The 27,367-nt window shown below is 37.5% G+C and overlaps 1 long non-coding RNA gene across 2 annotated transcripts in view; it reads left to right on the top strand.

Moving 5' to 3' along the window:
• Positions 1–8,755: 8,755 nt before the first annotated feature.
• Positions 8,756–27,367, top strand: part of LOC109026576 (uncharacterized) — a 39,075-nt gene continuing 20,463 nt past the window's right edge. The window contains exons 1-4 of one of the 2 annotated variants that reach the window (XR_010133514.1): positions 8,756–8,897; positions 9,082–9,164; positions 22,488–22,581; positions 22,775–22,885. This is a non-coding gene — a long non-coding RNA (uncharacterized lncRNA). Of the gene's footprint in view, positions 9,165–22,487; positions 22,582–22,774; positions 22,886–27,367 lie in introns of both variants that reach the window. The other variant, XR_008679085.2, reaches the window with a different exon arrangement.

The raw sequence follows: 27,367 nt of genomic DNA, 5'->3' as shown, positions 1-27,367 counted from the left end.
TCAGAAATGGGTAGAGACATTCATACCATCCAGGTGTGAAGAAATTGAGAGAAAGTTATATGGATCAGGCATAAAGATATTGCTGTGAACCCTGTGAGTCAGGTGAAATAGAAAATATTTATATTTCAGAAGTTTTACCAAGATTCAAAGGAAGAATAAAATTAACAAAAATGAAAACTTTTTATGTCCTGGCCAGATCTTTCATAAATATATGTAATATTTATTTGTAAAGTACTTTGAGTATTTGGGGCAATGTTTGGATTGAGGTCACCGATTTAAATTCTGTCCATTCCCTCTCTTTCCTACCAATTGCCTTTGTCTCCCCTCTCCCTCTATTTAATTGGAGATTTTCCCAAACTTGAGCTGATCTGAATGGAGTTACAAAGTGAAATTAACTAATTCCCTTGAAAGAAGTAAGGGTAGCAATACTTTAGAAAGCTTATTAATTCCTCTTTTCACTCTGCCTCCCTGCTCTGCTCTCAGACCTCACTTGGAACCCCTGGAGAAGGAAAATTAACAAGCCCCCTGAAGCTGAACCACTACAACCTTTCAAGGGAATTGGCTAATTTCACTTTGCTGCTCCATTTGGAGCAGCTGGGGGTACTGGTCTTGAGGGAAATAATAGGACCTAGTGCTTGACATCCTTTACATTTTTAAATAAAATTCTACTAAGTTTTCTCATCAAACTAAAAAATGGTGTTCACCATATGCCTTCATCACTGGTTTATATACTGAAACAAGCTACTCATACATCTTCCTCTATTTTCGTTTCTTAATCCCGTTTGAACCTTCCAAATTCTTTTTGATCCCTGATACTAAATAACTTCTTTCCTAAATGTCCAGTGATTGTGTTTATCAGTAAGCAACAAATAGTTAAGTCATTTCTTTTTCTAGTGGAGTTCTGACTAGAATGCCCTCTGCCCCCACTTCCTTTTCAGAATCCAAGATACTTTCTTTGGTGCTTGTTTAGGATATTCAGTCCTGGTCTTTTAAAGCAGAAGTATTCTACATCATGCCTATTTCTATGCTTCACCCAGAGAGCATCACAGAAAGAAATCAGATGGCCCCTAGTAGCTCTGGCAATCCTCTCATTCCTAAATTCTCTTAATGCTTCTGTAACATGACCACACTTTCAGATTCACAACCCATTCTTTTTCTAGGTTAACAAATTCATAGGACATTAACAGTTTCACACTGTACTCTGGGGGCATTTTAGTATTAATCTCTTTACATTCTGAGCCTTACCCATTTGAGTCTTCTCAGTTCCTCTCAAAGATATTTTAATGATGGAGCTTCATCTTTTGCCCTATGGTGACTAAATTTCTTCAGTTCCCATTTGTGTAGAAGTTTCATAAAAATCCTGCTCATAGTCTGAAATGAATTGCTTTTTGTAGAATGGCCCTTCAAGTAGTTCCAGACTAATGAGAGCAAACAAGATGGACTTGCACAAGTTAACATTCAAAAATATATAATGTTTAAAGTAACTATCATATCACCCACAGGCACTCTGGACAATCAGAGGTAGATGCTTCTTTTTTATATTAATCACATATATTTCTGTGGATCATCAATTGCTGTTGCATGCTTTTGTGTTGTGAATGTATTAAAAAGTATTCTTTTTGAAAATAATGGAAAACTCCAGTTTTGACATCAGAGCCTCTGACAAGTGAATCTGTTCTCATTATCTCAACATCTATCTTGGCTTGTAAAAATCCTGCAGGTTTATGATGCATCACGGTATCCTTCACTACCTCCTCTTGTTCTTAAACATAAAGCTGCCACTTATGCTAGAATAAGCTTGATAAGATTGTCTTATAGATCCAATCCATTTAAAGGGAACATTGCTGCCGACACTAACATCCTTTTGCCACAGCTCTTCTCTGCCTGAGTTAGAATATTATGCTCGAGAGTTAGAAGGATGAAGTGCAGATATACTATATGCACAAAATTACCACTCACTCCTAAAGGGTTAGAGCCTTAAATATCAAGATATTCATTCTAATATGGACAGAGGAAAAGTGCTGTTTTTGCACCTTCTTAAATGAGGCCATAGACTTCAACCATCTACTATACTATCCTTAGTAAGTGGACAATAAGAAGAATAATAAACCGTGGTTCATTTTAGATGTTAACCCACATCCAAATACCTGAATGACCTTCTCTCTAAGCTGTTTTAAATAAATGGTGTATAAAATACACACCAAGAGAGTCATAAATGGCCAAGGTGATATTTGAGGCCTTATGGGAGGTACTCATTTCAAAAATTCCATGCTCTGTCACCTCTAATGATCTTTGGCTCTTCATTTAGCTGAGAGTTGGCTTTTTAATGAACAAATGCCCTAAGCAGTCTAGATGGCATTCTTATTATGGTCATATATTTTGGAAGTGTGATGGGGAAGAAATTGATATAAGAAGAAGGTGTAAGAGAAGGAAAAGAATACCCGAGAAATGGAGGGCATACATGTCCCCATCAAAGTGATAATAAATGTGGTGGGGTCGCAATGCCTGTGGTGGTGAATGCCAGTTGATGAATGAAGCCTCATATTTTGTACCCCCAAAATTTAAGGATTCTGGATGTATCCAAGTGTTTGTTGTATATAAGTCTGATAGGCACACAGTCTAGCCCATAATCAGTGTGCATGTATTTTTTTTCATATTATAGAAATTTGGATGTTCCCTGGGGTTATAAAACAATTCTGGGGTCTTCTGAGGTATTCCAGGAAGTGTGGGACCAAGTAGACTGCTCCTAAACCTCTTGGAATGTCTTGAATTCTTGTAGTTAAGAAAGGAAGAGGAAAAACTGTATAAATAATTTGCCAGATTTCCACTAGTTATCTTGGCCTGAGAATTGTCCCCTTGCAGGTAGTCCTGGTGGAGTTTAGAGCACCCCTTTTTTTTTTTTCCAACCTCAAGAGTCTCAGAAGCTTCTGGACCATAATGGAATCCTGTTAAGAGTTAAATGTAAGTATCTCAGCAGTGTCATGGGCTTCTAAATCAGGCAACAAGAGGATATTCAAGTATCATTACCTCTAACTCAATTAGCCTGGGTCATGAAGCTCAGGGACATTTGATTATCTTCAGTGATTGATTGTGGCTCCTAAATGGCTCTATTCCATATGGAAGCATCTTTTCCTTACATTTGAAACAAAATATTTGAAACTAAGGTTTATATTAGCTCCTGTAAGCACACTTGCAAAATTATATTTGATAAATCTTTGGGTTTTGAAGCCACATACCATTTTAAAGCATATTGTGTCAAATGACATGGTTCCAGTTATACCTCGAGGAATTATTGGCTTTTTGTCATCAAACAAAGATATTTGCTTTTGTACTATATAGGGACTCTGGACTAATCAAGAAGCACAAATGACATGTAATAATTGCTTTAATATAATTCTATGTGACTTACTTGTCACTCATGTATAGAGTAGACTTGCACGTATATTTTCAGCATTTTAAACTTGCTTCCAGTATCTTTTAGATTTTTTTTAATTGCAGAATGTTTTTATTAATTTAGATGACTGGGAGCCAAAGAAAGGTAGCTCCTGGAAATTCCTTTCCATGTATAAGTCTCCAGATTCAAATAGTATTTATTAAGTTAATGTTATATATCAACTTCAGAACCCTGCCATTTCATTTATTTACAGTGAGACATGAGTAGATAGAAATAGCCATATACTTTGTTTTTCATTCTGATATGTGTTTAAAACCTGTGATGTCAGAAACATGAAATCAGTTTCTGACAAGGGTATTGACCAGGGTATCTGTAATTCACAAGTGATGAGAAGGGAAGAGTTAATGGGATTTTTTAATATGCTGAATAGGGCTTTTCTGCTGAATAGCACTACATTGTCTGAGAGCAACAGCTCTTGAATATTAAAAGAGAACCGTTTTGTCTTGTCCTGTTGCCATGGAAGGAGAGAAGGTGATTTTAGAAAAACAAACAGGAAAAGTCTCGAAGAAATTAGATAGATTTGAAAACAATTTGCCTGGTGGTATTCCTTTTGCCCAAACTGTATATATGTGTAAGAGGAGGGCAGGGCAAATAATCCATCCTTCCATTGTTTTGAAGACAGAGTAAAGCTCTATTGCTGTCCTTGAGACAGTGCAGGATGGGGGTGCTAAGGCAGAATGAAACTAGTATGTAGCTAGTATACACATTGGGACTGTCCTTTCATTGGGCATTCGTAGCTGCACTTACTGCACCACCTTAGAGGCAGCACAAGCTACTTTTTCACTTTTACTTGGCCATATTTTTGTCATAGGAAAGAAAATTTTAAAAATTATTTTATCTCCATGGATTGAAAATCTTTCTTTATGTTATGCTCCATTAAAAAATAAAAACAAGTTCAAAGTCTCAGTGCTTTACAACAATAACAGTTTATTTCCTACTCTGTCAATGTAGGTTCTAGGAGAGCTGTGGGTCTGCCTCACACATCTTCCTTATTTGGTGATTGAGACTGAAGGAAAGAGCCTTACCTTAGTTTTGTGGCAAAAGGAAAGAATAGTGACAGAGCCATGGGATGGCTCTTGAAGCATTTACCCAGAGGTAGCAGATATCACTTTTACTCACATTACATTGGCCATAGTAATTTACATGGCCAAGTGAGATGTAAATGACCTCCTCAGACCATGGAGTATGCCTTTCCCAAAGAGAAGCATTTCAAGTCACATGGCAACAGATAGAGGCATATAATCTTCTTTTAGGAAGGAAAATGAAAATACATAATTGAGGTAAATAATGCCATCCTCATCACCCTTGATCGGTTTTGAAGGCTTATGGAAATAAAATGTGATACATTGGAGGCTGTAGATCTTGCTTCTTAAGTGTATAAGGAGATAGGCTAGCAGTGATTCCCACGATTTAGAGTTCCTGAGGATCACCTAAATAAGTTGTTAAAAATGTAGGTTCTCTCAGCCCAATGCTCATCATTCATCATTCAAAGAATAGACAAAGAAATTATTTTATACACACACACACACACACACACACACACCATGGGATTCTATTCAGTCATAAAAATTAATGAAATAATGGCATTTGAAGCAACGTGGTTGGAACTGAAGACCGTTATTCTAAGTGAAGTAACTCAGGAAAGGAAAACCAAACATCATATGTTCTCACAAGTGGGAGCTATGAGGATGCAAAGGCATAAGAATGATACAATGGACTTTGGGGACTCGGGGGAAAGGGTGGGAGGGGGTGAGAGATAAAAGACTACACATTGGGTACAGGGTACACTGCTTGGGTGATGGTTGTACCATAATCTTAGAAATCACCACTAAAGAACCTAGTCATGTAACCAAATATCATGTGTTCCCAAAACGCCACTGGAAAAAAAAAAGAAACGAAAGGAGGAACAATTAAAAACAAAACAGTCCTGTTCTAGAAAAAGGAATACAAAGCATAACTAAACTAGGCATGAACTTTTGGGTGATAAAGTTACAAAGAAAATAAAGACTTGATTACCATAAAGATCAGGACTGTGATTACTTTTGAAAAGAGGGAAGGGACTGTGATTAGGATGGATGGATGGAAAAATTATATTTTTTAAACCTAGCTGTGGTTATAAGGGTATTTGGTTTATTTTATATAGTCTTCTATATCTGTTAGATTTTACAGTAAAAAGTTTTTTTTAAACACTGAGAAAAAAAGAGCAGGTTCTCTGACACAAGACAAGGATGCTCTCGCTCACCACTTCTATTCAACATCGTATTGGAAGTCTAAGCTAGAGCAATCAGGCAAGAGAAAGAAATAAAGCACATCCAAATAAGAAGAGAGGAAGTCAAACTATCCCTGTTAGTAGATGACATGATGCTATATCTAGAAAACTCCATAGTCTTCAGCTGATAAACAATTTCACCAAAGTTTCATGACACAAAATCAATGTAGTAAAATCACTAGCATTCTTATACACCAACAACAGCCAAACTGAGAACTAATTCAGGAAGGCAATTCCATTCACAACTGACAACTGCCATAAAAAAAATAAAATAAAATACCTAGGACTACAGATAACCATGGAGATAAAAGATCTCTACAATAAGAATTACAAAACACTGTCAAATAAATCAGAGGAGACACAAACAAATGGAAAAACATCCCATGCTCATGGATAGGAAGAATCAATATCCTTAAAATGGCCATACTGCCCAAAGCAATTTATAGATTCAATGCTATTCTTATCAAACTACCCACAACATTCTTCAGAGAACTAGAAAAAAATTTTTAATTCATATGGAACCAAAAAAGAACCCTAATAGCCAATGCAATCCTAAGCAAGAAGAACAAACCTGGATGCATCACACTACCTGACTTCAAACTATACTACAGGGCTACAGTAACCAGAACAGCATGATACTGGTACAAAAACAGGCACATAGACCAATGGAACAGAATAGAGAGCCCCGAAACAAGGCCACAGATCTACAGCCATCTGATCTTCAACAAAGGTGGCAAAAACAAGCAATGGAGAAAAGACTCCATATTCAATAAATGGTGCTGGGATAACTGGCTAGCTATATGCAGAAAATTGAAACTGGACCCCTTCCTTAAACCATATGCAAAAATTCACTCAAGATGGATTAAAGACTTAAATGTAAAACCCAAAACTCTAAAAACCCTAGTGTCTTCTAGGGTTTTCTTATAGTTTCTTCTAGATTTTCTTATCTAGGCAATACCAATCAGGACACAAGCATGGGCAAAGATTTCATGACAAAGTCACCAAAAGCAATCCCAACAAAAGCAAAAATTTAAAAATGGGATCTAATTAAATTTAAGAGCTTCTGCACAGGAAGAAAAACTGTTAACAAACAGACAACCTACAGAATGGGAAGAAAATACTTGCAAACTATGCATCTGACAAAGGTCTAATATCCAGCATCTATAAGGAACTAAGACAAATTTACCAAAGAAAAACAACCCCATTAAAAAGTGGGCAAAGGACATGAACAGACACTTTTTTTTTTTAATAAAAGACATACATGTGGTCAACAAGCATTGAAAAAAGGCTCAATATCACTGACATTAGAGAAATGCAAATCAAAACCACCTCACACAAGTCAGAATGGCTGTTGATAAAAAGTCAAAAAGTAACTGTTGCTGACAAGGTTACAGAGAAAAGGAAACACTTGTACATTGTTGGTGGGAATGTAAGTTAGTTTAACCATTGTGGACAGCAGTATGGTGATTTCTTGAAGGGTTAAAATCATTCTACCATAAAGACACATGCACACGAATGTTTTTGTTTTGTTTTTTTTTCTTTTTGAGATGGAGTCTTGCTTCATCACCAGGCTGGAGTGCAGTGGCGCGATCTTGGCTCACTGCAACCTCTGCTTCCTGTGTTCAAGCAATTCTCTTGCCTCAGCCTCCCGAATAGCTGGGACTACAAGCACACGCCACCATGCCCAGCTAACTTTTGTATTTTTAGTAGAGACGGGGTTTCACCATGTTGGCCAGGATGGTCTCAATTTCTTGACCTCGTGATCCACCCGCCTCGGCCTCCCAAAGCGCTGGGATTATAGGTGTGAGCCGCTGCGCCCGGTCACGAATGTTTATTTAAGCATGATTCACAACAGCAAAAATACAGAATCAACCTAAATGCTCATTAGTGACAGATTGGATAAAGAAAATGTAGATATACACCATGGAATATGACGCAGCTATAAAAAAAACAACAACGAGATCATGTCTTTTTGTGGGAACATGGACAGAGCTGGAGGCTATTTGCCTTAGCAAACTAACAGAGGAACAGAAAACCAAATACTACATGTTCTCACTTATAAGTGAGAGATAAATGATGAGAACTCATGAACATAAAGGGAACAACAGACACTGGGGTCTGTTTGAGCATGGAGGGTTGAAGGAGGGAGAGGAGCAGAAAAAGTAACTATTGGGTACTAGGCTTAATATATGGGTGATGAAATAATCTGTAAAACAAACCCATGTGACATGAGCTTACTTATATAACAAACCTTCACATGTACCCCTGAAACTAAAATAAAAGTTTTAAAAAATGCAGGTTCTCAATATCACCTCTCCTCCATCTCACCCCGACTCTCACTTCTAATATAGTAGTTTGCACTGAGGTCCAGGAATCTGCATTTGAAGTTTCTTGGCAACATTTTCTGAAACATCCAGATGAGCTCTGTCTTCAGTCATGTGGTTGTGCTGTAAGAAAAAATAGTATCCAGAGAAATAGTTTCTATGAATTCCCAATCCTCAGCTTTCAATATTTCACAGTCCCTATATTTTGGTATCCCTTTTATTCTTCTCTCTTCTCACTCATGGTAAAAGGAAAATAGAAAAGTAACACAAGCCCAGATATGTTATAAAAGAGGATTAATATTATCAAGAGGGGAGTTTATTTGTCCTCCTGTAAACATTCTACCCTAGAGAATTAGAAACACACTGGGGAGTAGATGCCTTCAAAAGACCATAAGATCAGTTATTTATGCATTCGTTTTCACCATTTCAGGATGCAAAGTTATCAGAAAAGGCAACCTCTCTGGTCTCAAGCCAGCTGGGACACTACCAGGATGTGACTAGAATTCTTTAAGGACAGATAGGTATCAAAGGGGAAAAGAAGAAGAAGGGGAGGAAGAAGAGGAGGAGGGGGAGGAAGGAAGAGGAGGAGAAAGGGGCAGGGAAGGGAGATGGGGAGGAAAAATGTAGAACAGTTCTCTGGGTGGCCTTGGACCAGCCCTATTGTCCTCCCTTTTCTCATTTCTAGTTCTCAAGAACAGCTGTAGAATGTTCTGGGAATGCAACATTCTGAGATAAGGAGGGCTGGCTGGAACAGCCTGAGCTCTGTTCTGGGACCCAGCTTTACTGAAATAAGATAACCTTCAATGTTTTAGCCCAGCAAATCTCATTGCCCCATGGCATAAAACCAAGGGTGAGAAGCTTTCTGGGGTCCCTCAGCTGATACAAGTGGGGTATGCATGGAGGACACTCCATCTATCCTGGGCAAATTTCTTGAGCCTTGCAGACTGGCTTACAATGTGTCACGGGCTTCTGTTGTCTTGCTGCCTATCTGTAAGTAGTAAAAAGTCTCTTCATGCAGCTTGTTGTATGCACAGGTGTTTTCTCTCACTGGACTCAGACAAGTTGGTGACCAGCGCACAGTAAACCTGCTTCACAACAAGAGGAGAAGGAATTCCAGGTAGATCGACCTTCTATTCCTCTGGGTATAACTCTGATCCGCTGTGAGGAATATTATTATATTATTTCTGGCAGTGGGCCACAGTGGTACATCATTTGGGATGTGGTTGGGGGTAGGCTTAGAAATTCAGAGTGGAGCATACTATTAAACTTATGTTAAGAATCAGGATGGGTTTTGTCTACTATTTTGATTCTATTAATAGCAGGAACCTGAAGATAACAGGACCTTGCCATGCCAGTTACTATTTCTCATTGCAGTGTTTCTTCTGAGCAGTAACTCTAAGGAATTGGCCAAGCATCATCTTGTTGCTTGTGCTGGGAGGGAGAAGGGCTGGGAGGGAGAGAGCAATGACATTCCTGCTGTGAGGAAAGGGGCAGAAGCATCAACTCCCTTGCATTGTTGTCTTACATGGAAAGTATTCTGTTTCCCACTTTTTTCACTTCACATTGTGTCTTTTGCATTTTTTCTTCTTGCTACAATGTATTTAAAACTAACATTTACATTCACTAAATTTATGCAATACTCCACCTAGTTAGTATATTTTTTCTGCCATTTCCCTATTATTTTGTATTTAAAATATTCACAATACTTGATATTAAAAAAAAGTAAAATAAACATTTTCATGAAAGCTTTTGTCTCCCCAAACCTAGTTCTCTAACATAAATTCTTATTTAATTCCTATGTTTAATGGAAAAATCCTTTTAAAATATGTGATTTTTTTTATTTTTAACATTTTAATTTACATGGGGCTAGATTTCTGTTCTTTCTCACTCACACTATCTCCCCTTACTTTTATTCTTAATGTTGTTTCTTGAGATGAAAAGAGGGAAAAGGGGTGAAGTGAGATCTAGGGGCACACCCCGAAAAGTCAAAGGTAATTTAAATTTCTCTCAGAGCCATTTCTTTACAATGAAATGAGCAAATGGAAATGAAATAAGCAAAAACAAAATAAGAAGAAATAATTAAAAGCAAAGACACAAAAATTCTAAATTAACAGCTTAATAATTTTTTTTTAAGCAGAAAAATTCAAAGCTAGAGTGACTAAACTTTCAATTATGTGGAAGGCTTTAGAGCAGTGGTTCTCAGCCTGGGTGTGTGCCACACTGACATGTTTGGAATGGTGTGGGAAAGAGGATCACGCAGAGAGTGGGGTTAGGAACTAAGCCTAATTTTGAACCTCTTACTCAAATTGCAGCTTAACCATCAAAACCTGGGGATCCTCATCACAATGGTGTGCATAAAAACATAAGTCTTACTGATTAAAAAGAAATTAAGAACATTGAAAGGGTGAAATTAAAAATACTGGCAGCTCTCGATTTGCTAATTCATATGTATCCATTTCAGTTACCATGGTTTAGTTAAATAACACCAGTCCCTCAATAACATGGTTCACGTTTCATTAACTATGGTATATTAACTGCAATTTCATGAAGTTCTAACCTCACTGATAGCAATTCAGTTCAGAAATCACTACATAAATATCAGATGCACATCATGATGAGTGACGGATCACCTCAGTATGGCTACTGCACATCTGTTACTCAGTTACCACCCAGCAAAGCATGTAATTGTGTTGCCTCCATGTCTTCCCATGATAAACTCACATGACATTTTACAAAACAGATGATTAAAAGAAGGAATTGTGCAACAGACAAAAGTGCAGCCAAGAAATGAAAAGCAATAATGCTGGATGTGAAATCAGATCCGATAAGAAGACAGCTGACTATGGAATATTGACATTGCTGTCATTTCAGTTTCTAGGTATGAGGCCACAGAAATTTACTAAAAGAGAACTTAACATAAATGAGAAAGGTAGTTGTGATGAACAGAATGAAGATGTCCTAGAGGAAGTAATGCTGGCAGAAAATTTTCACGTTAGAAAAAACTCTTGGAGGTGTTTCAAGACACTGAAAGAACGAAGAATACAATGCAGGAAGCCGATCCGAACTTAGAAAAGCGTATGATAATTCGCCAGTGCATAAAGAAAGATGGTGCTCCACATTGTTAGTTACATGACAAGGAGGCAAGCATGGTTTAAACTACTTTTGATAAGTTTTTATGAAAAGTAACTTTAGTTTTAAACATTTCTCATGTTTTAAGTTATATTGTACTAGGTATTAGTTTTACTATTTTTATTTGCTTGTACCTTTGTCAATGACAGCAAGAAAGATTTTGATGTTTTGGCAAAACTTTTCAAAGGTCAAGGCCCAATCATTAGTTTTCTCATTGATTATTAAGATTGCTTTGCACAATCATCTTTGCAGTCCCACACTACTGTGCTTGTACTGAGGATTATCTGTACCTTATTTACTGTTACATAGTAACTTCAATACTGTCTCATTTAGTCTTCAAAATAACTTGCTGAATGAAGCATGCATTATTATTTGTATTTAACAGAAAAGAGAGACTTTAGAGAAATCAAGAAATATGTTTAAATTTACGCTTACTCTTGGCTGAGCTGTGGTCCTGCAGTTGTCCCATATTCTCTCTTCACTACAACGCTGCAGAGACTTATTCCCCTAAGCTGCCCTGTCCGTCAGACAAGCACACCATGCACGTTACATTCCCAGAGTTCCAGTTATATCCCCTCCCACCCAGGGGCTCCTCTGTTTTGCAGGGTTCACTGTGGTCTCAATCTGGGTCTTGCCTTTGTAGATCAATCGATCTTTTGTTTCTCTACTATTCAGGGCATATTGCTGTTGCTGTTTTATAAACATCTGACTCTCTCTTTTCTAATGAAACTGATTGTGTGTTTTTCCTCAAGGCCAGACTCTCCTTTCCTATGATCAAATAATTAAAAGTAATGAATTAATGGAAGAAGCTTGCCGACCCCTTCCAGTGACCATTAGAATCCCAAGACTTCATCCCAGTCCTTTTTCTTCCTCAATCATCAAGCCCATCACTTTTTTCTTCTTACATCTTGTGGATTTGTCTCTGCTCTCAATCTCTGTTTCTAGATATAAATTTAAACATTCATCATCTCTGCTGTAGTATATTCGTTTATTTTATAAACACTGATAACACTATGTTCCAGACATTCTTTTAAGTGCTTTACAGCTTTACAAATATTAGTTTATTTAAAACCTCTTAACAGCTACATGAGGCAGATACTATATTATCATTCCCATTTATAATTGAGAAACTGAGACAGAGGCTTAAAGTAACTTTCCTAAATTCACACACCTGGTAAGTGATAGAGAAAGGATTTGAAACCAGGCAGTCTAACTGCAGAATCCATGCTTTAAGCACTGTTTTAGAATGTATCTCATTCATTCATACATTCATGCATTTATCCATTTAGCAAACATTTATTAAGTGCTTATCGTATCAAATACTGTAATAGAGAAGAAAGAAATGTATAAAAAATAAGTGGAGAAATGTTTTATAGATTACATCACAGGTCAGGGTTAAAGTAAAGACACTAAGGAGTGAGCGGTCAAGTCTAAACAAGAAAGGCAGAGAAGAAATTTAAAATAGATGAGTCTTGAAATATGTGTGGGCAGTTACCTGGGAAACAGAACACTGCATTTTAAGGGCAAAAGCATTTTAAAATAGAGGGAGGGCTGATAACAAAGGCATGGAGGCATGAATAAACTGATATGTTTGAGCCACTTCCACGTGGTTGAAGCAATGATTGAGGTAGGGTTTAAAGTGAGACGAAAGGTTGAAAACACAGGAAAGATCCAACATCGGGGGCAAGGACTTGGTTCTGGCAATGAAACTTGAGTGTACATCTGACTCAGGCGCTTCTGCCTGGGGCAACACAATTAGACTGTAGGAAGCTAAAACAAGGGAACTTGTATTCTAAACAAATCACCAAGTTTATTTTGGGGTAAAATAGTTTGAGAGCCACTGCTGCAGGTACGCCAGGCCTCCCTGATCTGGCTTCCGGTTTGAGTACTCTGCAGAGCACTTCACAGAGAGCTTCATTCTGCACCATGGGAGATTGAGCTTTCCTCTTAACAGAACGAGTCCATTCTTATTCATTTCTCCAATAGAAAAACCAGTACTTGTGGAGTGACTCCATGTTAAATTCCTTCTGTATAGAGAAGCATATCTTGGTTCAATTGTACATAATTTCACCATACTAGGCACTTTGAGTTATTGCAAAGATGAGAAAAAAATAGATTTGGCTTTTAGCAGCTCAACATCTAGTCATCCCCAATCTATTTTTCATATCTCATTATAAGAGTGTGATCATTTTAAAAATTTGCATAAGAGATCTTAAATAATATATGAACACTAAAGCTGGCTAGCATTCTTAGCGTTATACAGCGCATCCTGCATTCACGGATGGGAAAGGGGCATCACTACTTAATGGCTACAGAAGGTCTCCTGACTCTGGGCTCATGCAGTTTTCCACCACATCGTGTTCCTTCTCACCCCAGGTTAATTCCTTCTTTGATGCATATTCTTTCTTGAACATTCACATATAGTTTTCTATTTTCCAGAGCACTCTTTCCTCCTCCTTTTTACCTGTGAACTCCTACTAACCATTATAGTCTAAGCTTAGAAACACTTCTTCTGCCAAGCCCTTCCTGACCATCAAAGTTGTGGCTAAGTGCCCATTTTAGTAACCTGCTGTACTAGTACATTTTTACACTGCTATAAAGAACTACCTGAGACTGGGTAACTTATGAAGAAAAGAGGCTTAATCGACTCACAGTTCCACAGGCTTAACAAGAAGCATGACTAAGAGGCCTCGGGAAACTTAAAATCATGGCAGAAGGCAAAGAGGAAGTAAGTCCGTCTTACCACGGCAGAGCAGGAGAGAGAGAGAAAATGTGGAAGTGCCACACATTTTCAAACAACCATATTTCCCGAGAACTCACTTACTAACATGAGAATAGCAAGGGGGAAGTCCGCCCTTGTGATCCAATCACCTCCCACCAGGTCCTTCCTCCAACACATGGGGATTACAATTTGAGATGAGACTTGGGTGGGGAGACAGCCAAACCGTATCACCTGCAGTAACACTTTAATAAACAAATGTCTACCTGGATGTTTTCTCCACTAAACTGAAAACTCCTGCAAGATGGCGCTTTCCCTGGTGTATACCCTGTTGTGTGCCCTGAGACTGCTAAGCATTTGTATTCCCAATGCCTAGCAGTCTCAGGACGCACAACAGGGTGTACCTGGATGACTTAGAAATTAACGAATGGATGGATGATGGATCCTCTGTATTTCCTTTTATGAGGAAGAGATTAATTTGTACTTATTCCAATAAACCCACAACAGACTTGTATTTAGGGGCATTCATTCAGTTTCAAGGAGCTGCAACAGTTGAATATTCAGTGCTGCTTTTTGTGATAATATTAGACATTGAAGATTACATTAAAATTGATGTTGGTGTTTGTATAGGCATTTTTGAACATTAATCAAACAATGACAGGGGAAATATTGCTACAAGTTATGAAATTAAGTAGTTAAGGAATGATACAACCAAAGTAAGCAATAGAAACTCTAGTTTTTGTCTAGTGGGGGTGGGGGTTTGGGGAAGATATAAAACCTAGGCTACTCAATCTACTTTCAGCTTCTCATCTACTTCTAGAACCATAAAATATTAATGTATAAGTCACTTTTAAAAATCGTTTATTTGACCTCCAAACAATTTAAGAATTGCTGTAATATCTGTGAAAAGTGGCCCTCTACCCAGTATTTTAATTCTTTGAAAGTCTCTTTACTTTAGAATAATTAGAAAACTCAAAATAGTAATAGTAATATTAATACTCTTCTCTAAGGTTGTAATCTGGGCTGAGCACAGTGCTAGATGTCAAATATACATAATCTCATATAGCTTTCACAGCAATCATATGAAAACTGTTATTACCCCCATTTTACTAAAAGGGAATAGCCAAGACTGAGAGAAGGCAAAAACATAAGTCCTCATCTGCTAGCAATTATTGGTGATGTGACTTTATATTATTGTCTCAATGACTGCAAAATCCAAAGCCTTTCTTATGAAATATACACATTCTCAAATAATGTATTGTTTATATTAATGACAGTTTTTACTTCCCTAATTTTATATATTCATTTTAGTTTTGTCTTTTAGAGCAGCCCAGAAAAATCTCATCCCTCTTTTTCAGCACAGTCTTTCAGAAATTTGAAAATCGTTATTATATACCCTGTAAAACATTTCTACATGAATGGAATTAGTGCCTTTATAAAAGAGACCCCAGAGAAGTCTCTTGTTTCTTCTGCCATGTGAGGACACAGTGAAAAGACAGCCATCTATGAAGAGGACCCTCGCCAGACACCAGATCTAGTGGCACTTTGGTCTTGGTCTTTTAAGACTCCAGGAGTGTGAGGAATAAAACACCCAGTCTGTGATATTTTGTTATGTTAGACTGAATGGGATAAGACAATGTTATGGACTGAATTGTTTTCCCTAAAAATTTATGTGTTGAAGACTTCACACCTGAGTACCTTAGAATGTGACCTTACTTGGTGATAGGGTGTTTACAGAGGTAATCAAGCTCAAGTAAGGTTATAAGGTGGAATTTAATCCTGCGTGACAAATTTCCTTATAAAAAGGGGGAATTTCAACACAGAAACATGCATATAGGGAAGGTGATATGAAATTGCAGGGAGGACACCATCTACAGTCCTAGCAGACAGGCCTGGAACAGACAAAAGACCCTCCCCTCACAGCCTTCAGAAGGAACCAATCTTGTGAACATCTTGATTTCAGATAGCTAGCCTCCAGAACTGTGAGAAAAAACATTTCTGTTGTTTAAGCGAGCCGGTTTGTGATGGAACTTAGTTATGGCAGCCCTAGCAAATGAATACATCTACAGATTCTTCAGCTATCTTTTACAACACTTTGTTTCCCGTTGGGTTTTGACCACAGGCATTTTAATATAGCAATACCCCATTTGAAATTTAATGTCAAGGCTAAACAGATGTAGTCTGACAAGTGAAAAGGAGAGAGAAATGGTTAGCTTAATTTCTCTTTTTTTCTAGTTACTGTTCCTCAACACACTATGACTTGCATTGAGTTCAAACAGCTGAAACTTTGGATTCAGAGTGAGCTTCTGCTTTTTGGATGCACAAACAATGCTTTGAAACCCTTGTGGAGAGGGGAATCCTTCTCCACAAAGTCAGCAGCTCATTAATCATAGACACAAAATTTGGAGAAAAAAATGAACTTTCTATTTTTCTCCATTTTCTCTCTTTGATGACGCAGAAATGGAAATACATTTTTGTAATACATCTTATCTCAGATCACTAAACTGAAAGCAATCTACATAGCCATAAGTTTGGAAATAACAAGTATAAAACATTTCAGAGTGAAGGAAAAATTTTTTTAAAAGAGAATTTATTGGCAAGTAAAAGTATCTGTCACAACTGTAACAGGACTCTAAGCAAACATATTAAAAGTAGCATTTCTAATCAAATTCATATTCACCAATATCAGAAAAAAAGTAGAATGGGTATTCTCAGATAACCACTTTCTTTGCAAACAAATGATGACTGTTGAGGAGGAATATATAAATCATGATGTTGACCCTCTTTTTGAAGGTAATGTACCTTCAGTTGTTTTCATAAGGGTGGTGATAAATTCTCCCCATCTATCCACAGTCTTTATATGCCCACAAATATACATATGTTGTACAAATATGTACGTGTTTAGGTATATATACATATATGTGTATGTGTGTATATATGTGTGTGTGTGTGTGTGTATATATATGAAACCAACCTAGAGGAGGATAAGAATTTTAGCAACAATGTTTTCTCTTGCAAAACTAGAAAACTTACATGAATATCAAGCATATGACTTTGAATTAACACCATGGTCCAAATGAGCTAATGGATTAAATTTCAAAAACATTTCACACAGTGACATATATGGAATATAAGCCTTATTTTTACAAGCATTCACATAGTCACTATTTACATAGTCACAGAGACATAGAATGTGGTCATATTTTACATAAGCTTGGGATAATGTGACATAGCACGTTAGTAAAAATCTCACTTTATGGGCATGAACTACTGCTTTAAAAGAAATCTAAGCTTTTTTCCCCCGAATTTTTAAGAATTGCATTATGTGAGAACCATGGAATCAGTCTGAAGGAATTATAAAACAAGTTGTTGCTCTTGTCTCAGGATAATGCTGCCTTATCCTTTACACAGACCCCCTAGACCGTTAGTGACACATCTCTGAATGATTTGCTTAACTCTTGTCCTTTTTTTTTTTAACATATACTGTTATCTTTAAGAGTTTTTAAACATCTTATAGCAATGTCATACAAGTATTTACTGGGAAATAAAGCATATGCTAATACTAAAAAACACTCTTGACTCTCAGGAATGTTGGAAAGGAAGTTAGGTGTGGTATACAGTATGCAGAAGTCAGCCATAGGTAGCCTTCTAAGATGGCCTCCAATGATCACCTCCACCTTCTGGTATTTATAGCCTTGTGTAATCTCCTTCCCTTGAGTGTGAGCTGGAGCTAGCAACTCACTTCTATCAATAGACTATGGCAAATGGGATGGGATGTCGCATCTGATATTAATTTACAAGAGACCGACTTCAGCCTTGTTGGCATATTCCATCTCTCTCTCTCTCTTCAGCACTTTTTGCTTGTGTGTTTTGATAAGATGAGTTGCTACGTTATGGGCTGCCCTATGGAAAGACCCATGTGGCAAGGAGCTGAGAGTGGACTCAGGCCAATAGCTGGTGAGGAACTGAGGCCCAGTCTAATACCTATGAAGAACTGTATCCTGCCAGCAACCAAGTTCCAAGTGAGCGGGGAAGCTGACCCCCAGTTGAGGTTTGAGATGACTGCAACTTCTTTAACACCTTGATTGCATCATGACTGTGCAAGACCCTGGGCCAGAGGACCCAGTTATGCCATGCCCAGATTTCTGACCAACAGATATGTGAGATAGTAAATATTATTGTTTTAAGCCACTAAGTTCTGGGGTAGTTTGTTACACAGAATAGATACTAATTCAAAGACAAATACTGACCATGTTCTATTTTATTGTTAATTTAGGACAGACTGGGGTTTTTTTGTTGACCCGGCTGGAGTGCAGTGGCGTGATCTTAGCTCACTGCAACCTCCGCCTCTTGGGTTCAAGCAATTCTCCTGCCTCAGCCTCCCAAGTAGCTGGGACTACAGGCACACGCCACCACACCCGGCTAATTTTTTTGTATTTTAGTAGAGACAGGGTTTCACCGTGTTGCCCAGGCTGGTCTCAAACTCCTGAGCTCAGGCAATCTGCCCACCTTGGCCTCCCAAAGTGCTAGGATTACAGGCATGAGCCACCACACCCGGCCGACTCTGTGTTTTATGAGACAGATATAATGCTAAGAAAAGAAAAAGCAGCAGGAATGTAAGGATACATTTTGCTGGTTTTGGAGTCAACCTTTCCAAGAATGCATTTCCTCTTTCACATTCTTTTCCTTTGGAAATATTAATCTTAATCTGCATGAATTTGGAATTATATATGATGTTCTAGAACACATTCCTCACTTACTCTAAAAGTAACTTTAATCTATACATATTTAATTGTATTGCTAAAATAACAGAATCTTACTTTTCTATATATATATGTTTTGTTTTTTCAAAACAGAGTCTTGCTTTCAACCCAGGTTGGAGTGCAGTGGTGCGATCATGGCTCACTGCGGCCTCAACTTCCCAGGCTTAAGCGATCCTCCCACTTCAGCCTCCTGAGTAGCTGGGACTATAGGTGCATGTCACCACACCTGGCTAATTTTTTTTTTCAGAGACACAGTCTCATTATGTTGCCCAGGCTGGTCTCGAATTCCTGGGCTCAAGTGATCTGCCCACCTAGGCTTTTGAAAGTGCTGGGAATACGGGCACACACCACCATGCCCAGCTAATTTTTGTATAAAATATCACTTTTGATAGAACTTCCAGATCAAAAAGTCTTGTCCTTGAACTGTTAGTGATCATAGTTTGAATCTTTGTCCAACTAAATATATCTTCAAACTATTGAAATAAACAACAGAAATATACTGATAAGGCTTACCTTGGGAGAGCAGTGCTCAGGAAAGCTAACTACTATCCCAACGCTCAGGAAGGCCAAACTCAAAACTGTCTTGTTACAGCAAAAGAACCAACCAGGCATGGTGGTTTGGGGTAAAATCAACATTTTGTTAATGTTTTGTTTTCAGCCTCAAGTTTTTTTCATTTATGAGTCTGATTTCCTTTTGAGGCTGCATCAACAATTTCAGGCTGGTTAGATACCAGAATCAGCCACCTTTTGCTTCTTTAGCAGAAATAGTTCTTGTTAAATTGAGTTGAAAAAGTTATTATATTGCAAGAATGAGATGCTTCATTCGCCTGTCGTTAAGATCAGGTCTTGCAGATGTTTAATTCATACGCTAGCCTTCTGAGGTCAGGATTATTATCCCTATTTAGGGGATCTGGAAACCAAGGCAAAAAGGTTGAGTAATTTATCCTAGGTCACGGGAGGGATCAGTGTCTGAGCTAGGATTACAGTTCAGAAAGCCCCAAATTCCAAGACCTATGATCAGACTGCACTTATTTCAAGCCGACTTGGCCTACTTAAAATAAGTCCTCCCTCCCTTACTCCTGCCCCCAGGGCACTCTATTGAGTATTTGAACTGCTGTCAGCAAATGTGAAAGAGGTCTGGAGACACAGCCTAGAAATATACCAGAGATTGGCCAGTTGCGGTTGGGCTTCATTATAGCTTGACAGGCAGTTTCTCCTCCAAAATTGGTTTTCATATAGGAATTTTCAAAAGGTTTTTTTCAAATGTAGGAATATTAAAGCAATTTATTCGGCCTTCATTAGTCTTTATCTTGTTCATCAGAACTTAAACTATTTAGGAGTAGGAAATAACAGCAAAAGAGGCTGCCTAATCATGGTAAATACTACGACAGAAGTTTGCATAACTTTGGGAATATATGCTGGTACCTGGTTTTCCATTCAGAATTTTCCCTAATAAGGGTCTCTGCATTTACCAACTACATTTATTTGTTTCCAGAGTTTTATGAGACATGTATTTGAAAAGAAGATACAAAGAAAAATATATGTGTATGTATGTGTGTATTTGTATATGAGTAAAAGTAATAAAATTCTTAAGCCAGTGTGAAAGAGAAAGAGATGTTCAGAAGAAATATTTTTAGAGTACTGGATTTGGAGGCAAAATACCTGGGTTTGCCTGCGTTTTTTTTTTTTTTTTTTTTGGCCAGTTTTACGATCTTAAGCAAATTATTTAATCTCCTTGAAGGTACAAAGATAAACCAAATGGCTCTTGGTCATTAAAGAAAGGGTTCAGTGTGGCGGGAAAGATAGATAGATCACCAGCCAGGATACAATGTAATCTGTGCTAAATTAGTGTTATGATCAAAATGCTGAGGGAACATACAGGCAGCAACATTTAAGCCTAACCTTGATTTTCACTGCATACAAAACAGAAAACATTTTAACTAGAATGACCAAGGCAGACTTGTGGTGTAAGACTACAAGGCTTAAGTGAGAAAGGTTAAGTCCTGGATGACTGGACTACTTGAATAACCAGGGCAACTTGAGAAAAGTTACAGGAGATGAAGATGAAAAGGAAGAAGGGGGCAAATCTGGGGACCAGGCTAAGGAGCCTAGACTGTGAGACAAAGGGAGATAGCTGTTCATGAATACAGGTATTCATTCATGCCTTCCTTCAAATTTTCATTCATTCATTCATTCAAATTTATATTATCAGGCACCCTAATGCTTTCTAGCAGAGACACAGATGTTAAAGACATCTCTAAGTATACACTGAGAGAGAACTCCCAATGTGGGTGACAGAATGCTTTGAAAGATAGACAAGTAAACAGGCAATTACCGAGGTAGTGAGTACCATGATGGATGCACAGGACACAGAGGCAGAGAGACAGAAGAGCAAGGCTAGCCTGGGAGGTCAGCAAAGACTTTCTGCAAAAGAAGGTGTCTCAGGGGAGTCTTAACAGGGAAACAGGAGGAAGCAAAGGAACAAGAAGGGACAGGATTAGGGGGCATGGAAAACAGCATGCATAGAATCAAGAGACATGGACATGAGACTTGCCCTTTTGATTATTCATAAAGCTTTGTGGAAATGTCACTGACTTTTCCAACTTACTTCAGTGCTGTGGAAAACATAAAGCACCACAGGCCTATGAGGAACTGGAAGGGGTGCCAGTAAAGAACAGATTCAACTAGAGCAACAAGAAGCAGTGATGACTGTGAGTCACAGAGAGACACCATCAGAATGCACACAGCATGTTATTATGCCCGGGACTCATCGCTGCTTAGGGTCAACACAGTTGAACACTAATTTGTTAAATTAAGCTCTAATGATGTTTGCCTCATTCAGTTTCTTTACTGGCCAGGAAATAATTTATTATTCTCATCAAATTAATTGTAAATTGAGAAACTAAGAGATAAAGAGTTGAGGGGGGCCATAAGAGAGCTGATGCTGAAGGGTAGAGGAGACTCTTACGAAGGAAAGGGGATTGGGCTGGCAACTGAAAAGCATGTCTGTTACAACACAGTCTCTCTCTCTCTCTCTCTTTCTCTTTCTCTCTCTCTCTTCCCCACCCCTTCTCCAAGTCACTGAGTCCCAGCCTCTCAGAAGGCTGAGGTGAGAGGATCACTTGAGCCCAAGAGGTCAAGCCTGCAGTGACCTATGATCTTGACACTGTACTCCAGCCTGGGTGACAGAGTGAGACCTTGTCTCTAAAGAAAGAAAATAAATAAATAAATAAATAAACGAAGATACCCAAAGAAGAGACTCTGTCTCAAAAAAAAAAAAAAAGTGTGGTAGAAAACACTGAAGAATAGTGTGAGGCAATGATGTTTAAGAACACGCTAGTGTCATGGAAATCACGACTGTGGAAGGGGAAAGCAATACTCACAGGTGTATCACAGAGACTTCCTGGAAGAGGCTGGATTTAAGGATGGATTTTAATGAAATGTTACTTTTGGATTGATCAAGAGGAAAGGAAAGCGCATTTGCATATCAGGTTCAGAAATATAAATCAGAACATAAATTAAAAGGAAATAAAACACACTAAGAGAATAACAAATGATGAAACATGCTCAAAGTGAAACATACAATAACATCAGAGGATCATTTAATATTCACCCAGTAGTCAGTTTATGGGCACTTATTGAGTATAATACATGTGCCTAGCTCATTGCTAGTTGCAGTGAGGAAATATAGGAAGGAGACATTTCTGCATGCAAGAGGCTCAGCTTCTTGGGCAAGAGATGAGAATGACACATGACATTATCTGCCTTACAATGTAAAATAAGTTTGTGTTACATGTTTGTTTCTGTGGTACAATCCTATATTTAACAGAGCTCAAAATGGAGAAAGGAACAGAGTAAGAACAATGGCTTCAGGAGGAAAATGCAATGATAGAAGCTTTGAAAGAAAGACGACTAGAATTCAGGTAGATACCAAAGAGCAGGGAGGGCATTTCCTGAAATTAGCTGAATGTGATATTTTGCAGCTGTTATTATGATAGACTACATATATAGGGGATCCTAATTTAATTCTGTTTGGATAGATGAATTCCTTTTGACAAGTTTAGACCAAGTTCATATTTCCCATGGCAATTTTGTTTCTCTTTCATTTTCCTTTAGGTCATAGTAGATGATGATACCTGCCTGTCTGACCTTTGGGGAAGGGGAATTTCTGAAACCTAAGGCTTCCTTGTATTGCTCAATTCAGTGAGAAAGAAATCACTAATGATAGTAAGCATTCTGTCATTTTTCTAACACTTATTAATTATTAAAACTTGTTAAGTAATAAACTAGTTTATGACAGCAGTTGCTCTATTTTTATTATAATTATTATCATCATTATTACCTTAAAGATGTGTTTTTTAGTAAAATTTGATTGTAAAATTTAAATAATGTCAATAGAACTGAGGGGTATTTTGAACAGAATCTGAAATACAAACATAAACTCAGGCATTCAATTTTAAAAGTATGGAACAACTAACTGTTCACAGCCTGCTGGAAAACACTTGGTAGAGAAAGTGAGATTGGGGTCACTGGGAGCATAGATGGTAAAAGTGTGGCTTCATTATGACTAAAATAACATTCCATTCCTAAGAAAATCTCATATCCTGGTAAGCAGTTGGTCTTCTAGTAGAATAGAATTTAAAAAAAAAAAAAAGGACACATTGCAGTTGGGAACTCTAAAGCATACCGAGTTACCTCTCTGATTTTATTTAGCCTAAAGTGAACATATTTCGTGATGAAGGCTAGAATTGCTCATGCTAAGCTGAAAGTGATAGAAAGAAATTAGAACTGTCTCTTTCAACCTCTCAGGAGAGCAAAGGGGGTAGTGCAGTGGGGAAGGCTGGTGACGTGGCCAAGTTTATGAGCTGATGATGGTGAAAGCCTGATTCTTTCCTTTCATCACAGATTTGACTGGCCAGTAATGCAGGGCAATGGCTGGATTTTCTTTCAAATCAGTGACTTGAGAAATGCTATTATCCCTTGGTTTCCCACCTGTTGACAAACTGCTAAATAATATGGGTGATTGGTTGAAGTGCTACATAAATAAACACATCATTGCTTTGATATGATCATTTGCAAAGCAACAAGAAGACTTTCATACCCTATTTAAAGATATATTTAGGAACAGAATTGAAAAACTACAGGCTTAAGAATCAGAAAGGTCAGGAATGAAATTGTCAATCTACTACTTGTAATCTTGGAGAAAGTGATTTTGCCTCTCTTAGCCTCAAATTTCTGGCCTAAAATTGAGGTTAATAAGCTTAATTACATAGGCTTGTTTAGATAATTACATAAGGTAACCATTGCAAAATTAATCTATTTTGGTGAATGCTCAATAAATATTAGTTCTCTTCCCTTACTCAACCAAGTATAGGTTATCAAAAATTGGGATTGTGAGTAGAAACTGGAAGTTACTGCCAGCAAGTGCCATTCTAAGAATCCCATGTCATAAAAATGAGAGATGAAAGAGGCTATATTTCAGCTACATTTGTCACTTGTTTTTATTAATCACACACATACACCAAACATTTTTATATTTAATTGAAAGATGAAAAGTTGTAATTAAATGAGAGGAGTAGTACATTTAGAGTCAAGTATGGGTAAAGTTTGTAAGAGGGCAGATAGATGAGTGTTAAGAATCCTATTTACTAAGTGGCTTCACTTCTTGAGCTTTGGGGAAATGGCTCTTTCATAATTTTAAACAGTTTGTGAATTCTCCTTCAAGTCAGGATTGTCAAGGGGAACTGAATATAACCTCTGTCTAATTCCACTCGGTATTTCATTTCTTTTTTGTTTGCAAAGTATTAATTATTAAATGTGCTTCATATTGATAATTGTACTGCATCTTATTTATTAATGACTCACTATTAAGCTTAAACTTAATATCTCCAGAGGTTCTCAGGTCTCTACCTTTGCAGGTCATTGCTCTTTTTCTCTTTGCCGGACTGACAGCTGAGAGGGTTTCAAGCTTTGGGGTTTAAGGTAGATAGGTTTTAATGGTGTGATTACCCACGACACAGTTCATTACCACTAATGGAGTTACCCATGCAACCAAACAGAGAAAAGTGATCCTGCACAATAGTGAACTAATAGGCAATAAATTATTACACCTGAGAAAGGCAATCATACGTAAGAGCAGTAAATGGCCAGTGCCCAAAAGAAAGGTACATATTTTTATTTTGCCTGAAGTGTGTGTCTCTTTTTCAGAAGGACAAAGTTTATTTTGAAAGCAAAAAGAATAAAAAAGTTCCACTTTTTCTTTTGATCAGTGTAGACATGGCAAGAGACACAAAATAATCAATGCAAAAATTGAATTTACTCTTTATAATACTGCTTTGCATAACCCATTTCCATGTTTGGGCTTCTCTTAAATTGAGAATTATATATGAATCTTTACATTCAAGGTTTCAGGAACATAGATTGCAAATTTATATTATGAGGGGATAAAAGTTCACTAGCTTGTTCCACAAAGGGAAAAACATACTGTAACTAGCAAACATTGTTCATACGTTTTTTGATATTTAATTACAACAGCAAAACCTCTTAAACCTGAGGCCTACAATGCTCATATGGCACTTTGGAGACCGGAGCCTTTGGTGCCTTGGTCTCCCCAGTCAGGAATCAATCCCTCAGACTACTTGATCACATTCCACTAAGCAGATAAGCTTTTCTGCCCCTGCACCCTAAAGGCATCTCTGGCAATTGTTTTCCTGTGGTTTACTGCTCCCATAGCTGGCCTATTTTGTAGACTACTTCCAATATCTCCAAAGTAACCCCTTCTGATTTTCACCTCCAGTAACAGAAATTCTTAATGAGCTTTTTCTCATGCACAAGAAAGAAAGCTTCCCTGATGTTCTAATGTTAAGCTGAGATTTTGAAGCTCCCATCCATCCCTGAAATTAGAAAACCCCAAATCTTTCATCCAGGTAATTATACTCTACAGTCTCTCTCTTATGCTTAGCCGGTAAAGCCATCCTCACTCATCCAAGGTAAAACACTATCCTCCATGGTGGTTCCAGTTTGAATATCTTGGGGTCCATTTTGCCTCATTTTTTTTGTTAGGAGAGTAGTAAATGTGCTTGGTCAGAAATGGGAGCACGTCCTCTTTGCATTTTTGTTTAAGAGGCTGAATGTGTGTGTGTGTGTGTGTCTGTGTGTGTGTGTGTAAGTATATATTTTTGAAAAGCATTTAAATAGTTTTAGATTCACAGAAAAGTTGCTAGATATTACAGAGAGTTCCTGTCTACTCCTTTCCCAGTTTCTCCTATTGTTAATATTTTATGTTACTATGGTGCATTTTTACAACTAACATACATTATTATTAACTCAACTCTATACTTTATTTAGATTTTCCTAATTATTCCCTAATGCCATTTTTCTGTTCAAGGATCTGATCCAGCATACCACACTACATTTAGCTATCAAATCTCCTTTGTTTCCTGTGTGACAGTTTCTCTGGCTTTCCTTGTTTTTGATGACCTTGACAGTGTTGAGTACTGGACAGGTATTTTGTACACTGTCCTTCAATTTGGATTTATCTAAAGCTTTTCTCATAATTAGACCAGGGTTATGTATTTTGAGGAGGAAGATCACAGAGGTGAGATGCCATTCTCATCTCACCATGTCAAGCGCACTTGTTATTGGCATGACATCACTAATAATGTTGACCTTGATCACCTAGGTGAGTTAGTGTTGCCAGGTTTCTCCACTGTAAAGTTACTCTTTCTCCTCTCTTCACTTTCCACACTCTACTCCTTAGAAGCAAATCAATAAGCCAATACACTTAGTCTACAATCAATGAATAAGAGTTAAGATTCAAATCCTTAGAGAGAATATTTACATAGATAATTCAGAATTTTTCTGTAAAGGATATTTGGCACTTCTCCACCCATTTGTTTATTTATTAAATCACTTATTTGTATCAGGATCATTACCTCTTTTATTCATTGCTAAGTCCCTAAGCAATGTCTGCATGTAATGGTTTCTCAATTAATAAATCTTAAAAGAATTAATGTAACCACAAGGTCAGAAGGTACCCAAATGCCCTCTGATAACTTCAATATTAATTCAGCGCAAAAATTCTAGTAGCTCTCTCTTTTTTTTAATCTATAAAAATGGGAAAGTAATACCTACTTTGTAGAATTGTTTTGGGACGTGGCCAGTGCAAGCACAGCTCCTGGAACATAGAGAGTGCTCCAGTAATCGTGATTATTCTTATCTCATAGAGATGTTTATTATCCAGTTCAGAAGTTCAAGTCAGTGAGAAGCAAAAATTCCCAGTGATTACTGTGGGCTACATGTATAGGTGACCTGCCTTTAAATTATGGAGTCTCAAGCTATAGGTTGGTGTATAATTTTCACTTGTAAAATAATAATTTCTTTGCTAATATAAAATTAAATTTAATATTTATAACATTCTGTTGATTTAGCTATATACTTTCTCCACCTTGGTAAAGTTTTGGTCATAGAGCTTTTTGTTCTCTTACAGTTTGCATTCTTCGGGGAATAAAATTGTAAATGGCTTTCCTTTGGTGCTATAATAACCTTTTTTCTTTATATAGAATGATACAATTATATAGATTCCATAACAGGATTGTGCAGAAATCTTGTTTACTGTATTTAAACAGAAGAATTTTTTGGTACTAATTCTGGTTATGGCTGTGATTTTGCCATTAAGTAATGCTGAAGCTATCAGAGAACATTCGAGTT

This window comes from Gorilla gorilla, chromosome 3, assembly GCF_029281585.2.
Source record: "Gorilla gorilla gorilla isolate KB3781 chromosome 3, NHGRI_mGorGor1-v2.1_pri, whole genome shotgun sequence".
In the NCBI taxonomy this organism is placed as follows: Eukaryota; Metazoa; Chordata; class Mammalia; order Primates; family Hominidae; genus Gorilla; species Gorilla gorilla.
Note: the sequence above shows the minus strand (reverse complement) of the source record. Positions and strands in the feature narration are given on the sequence as shown.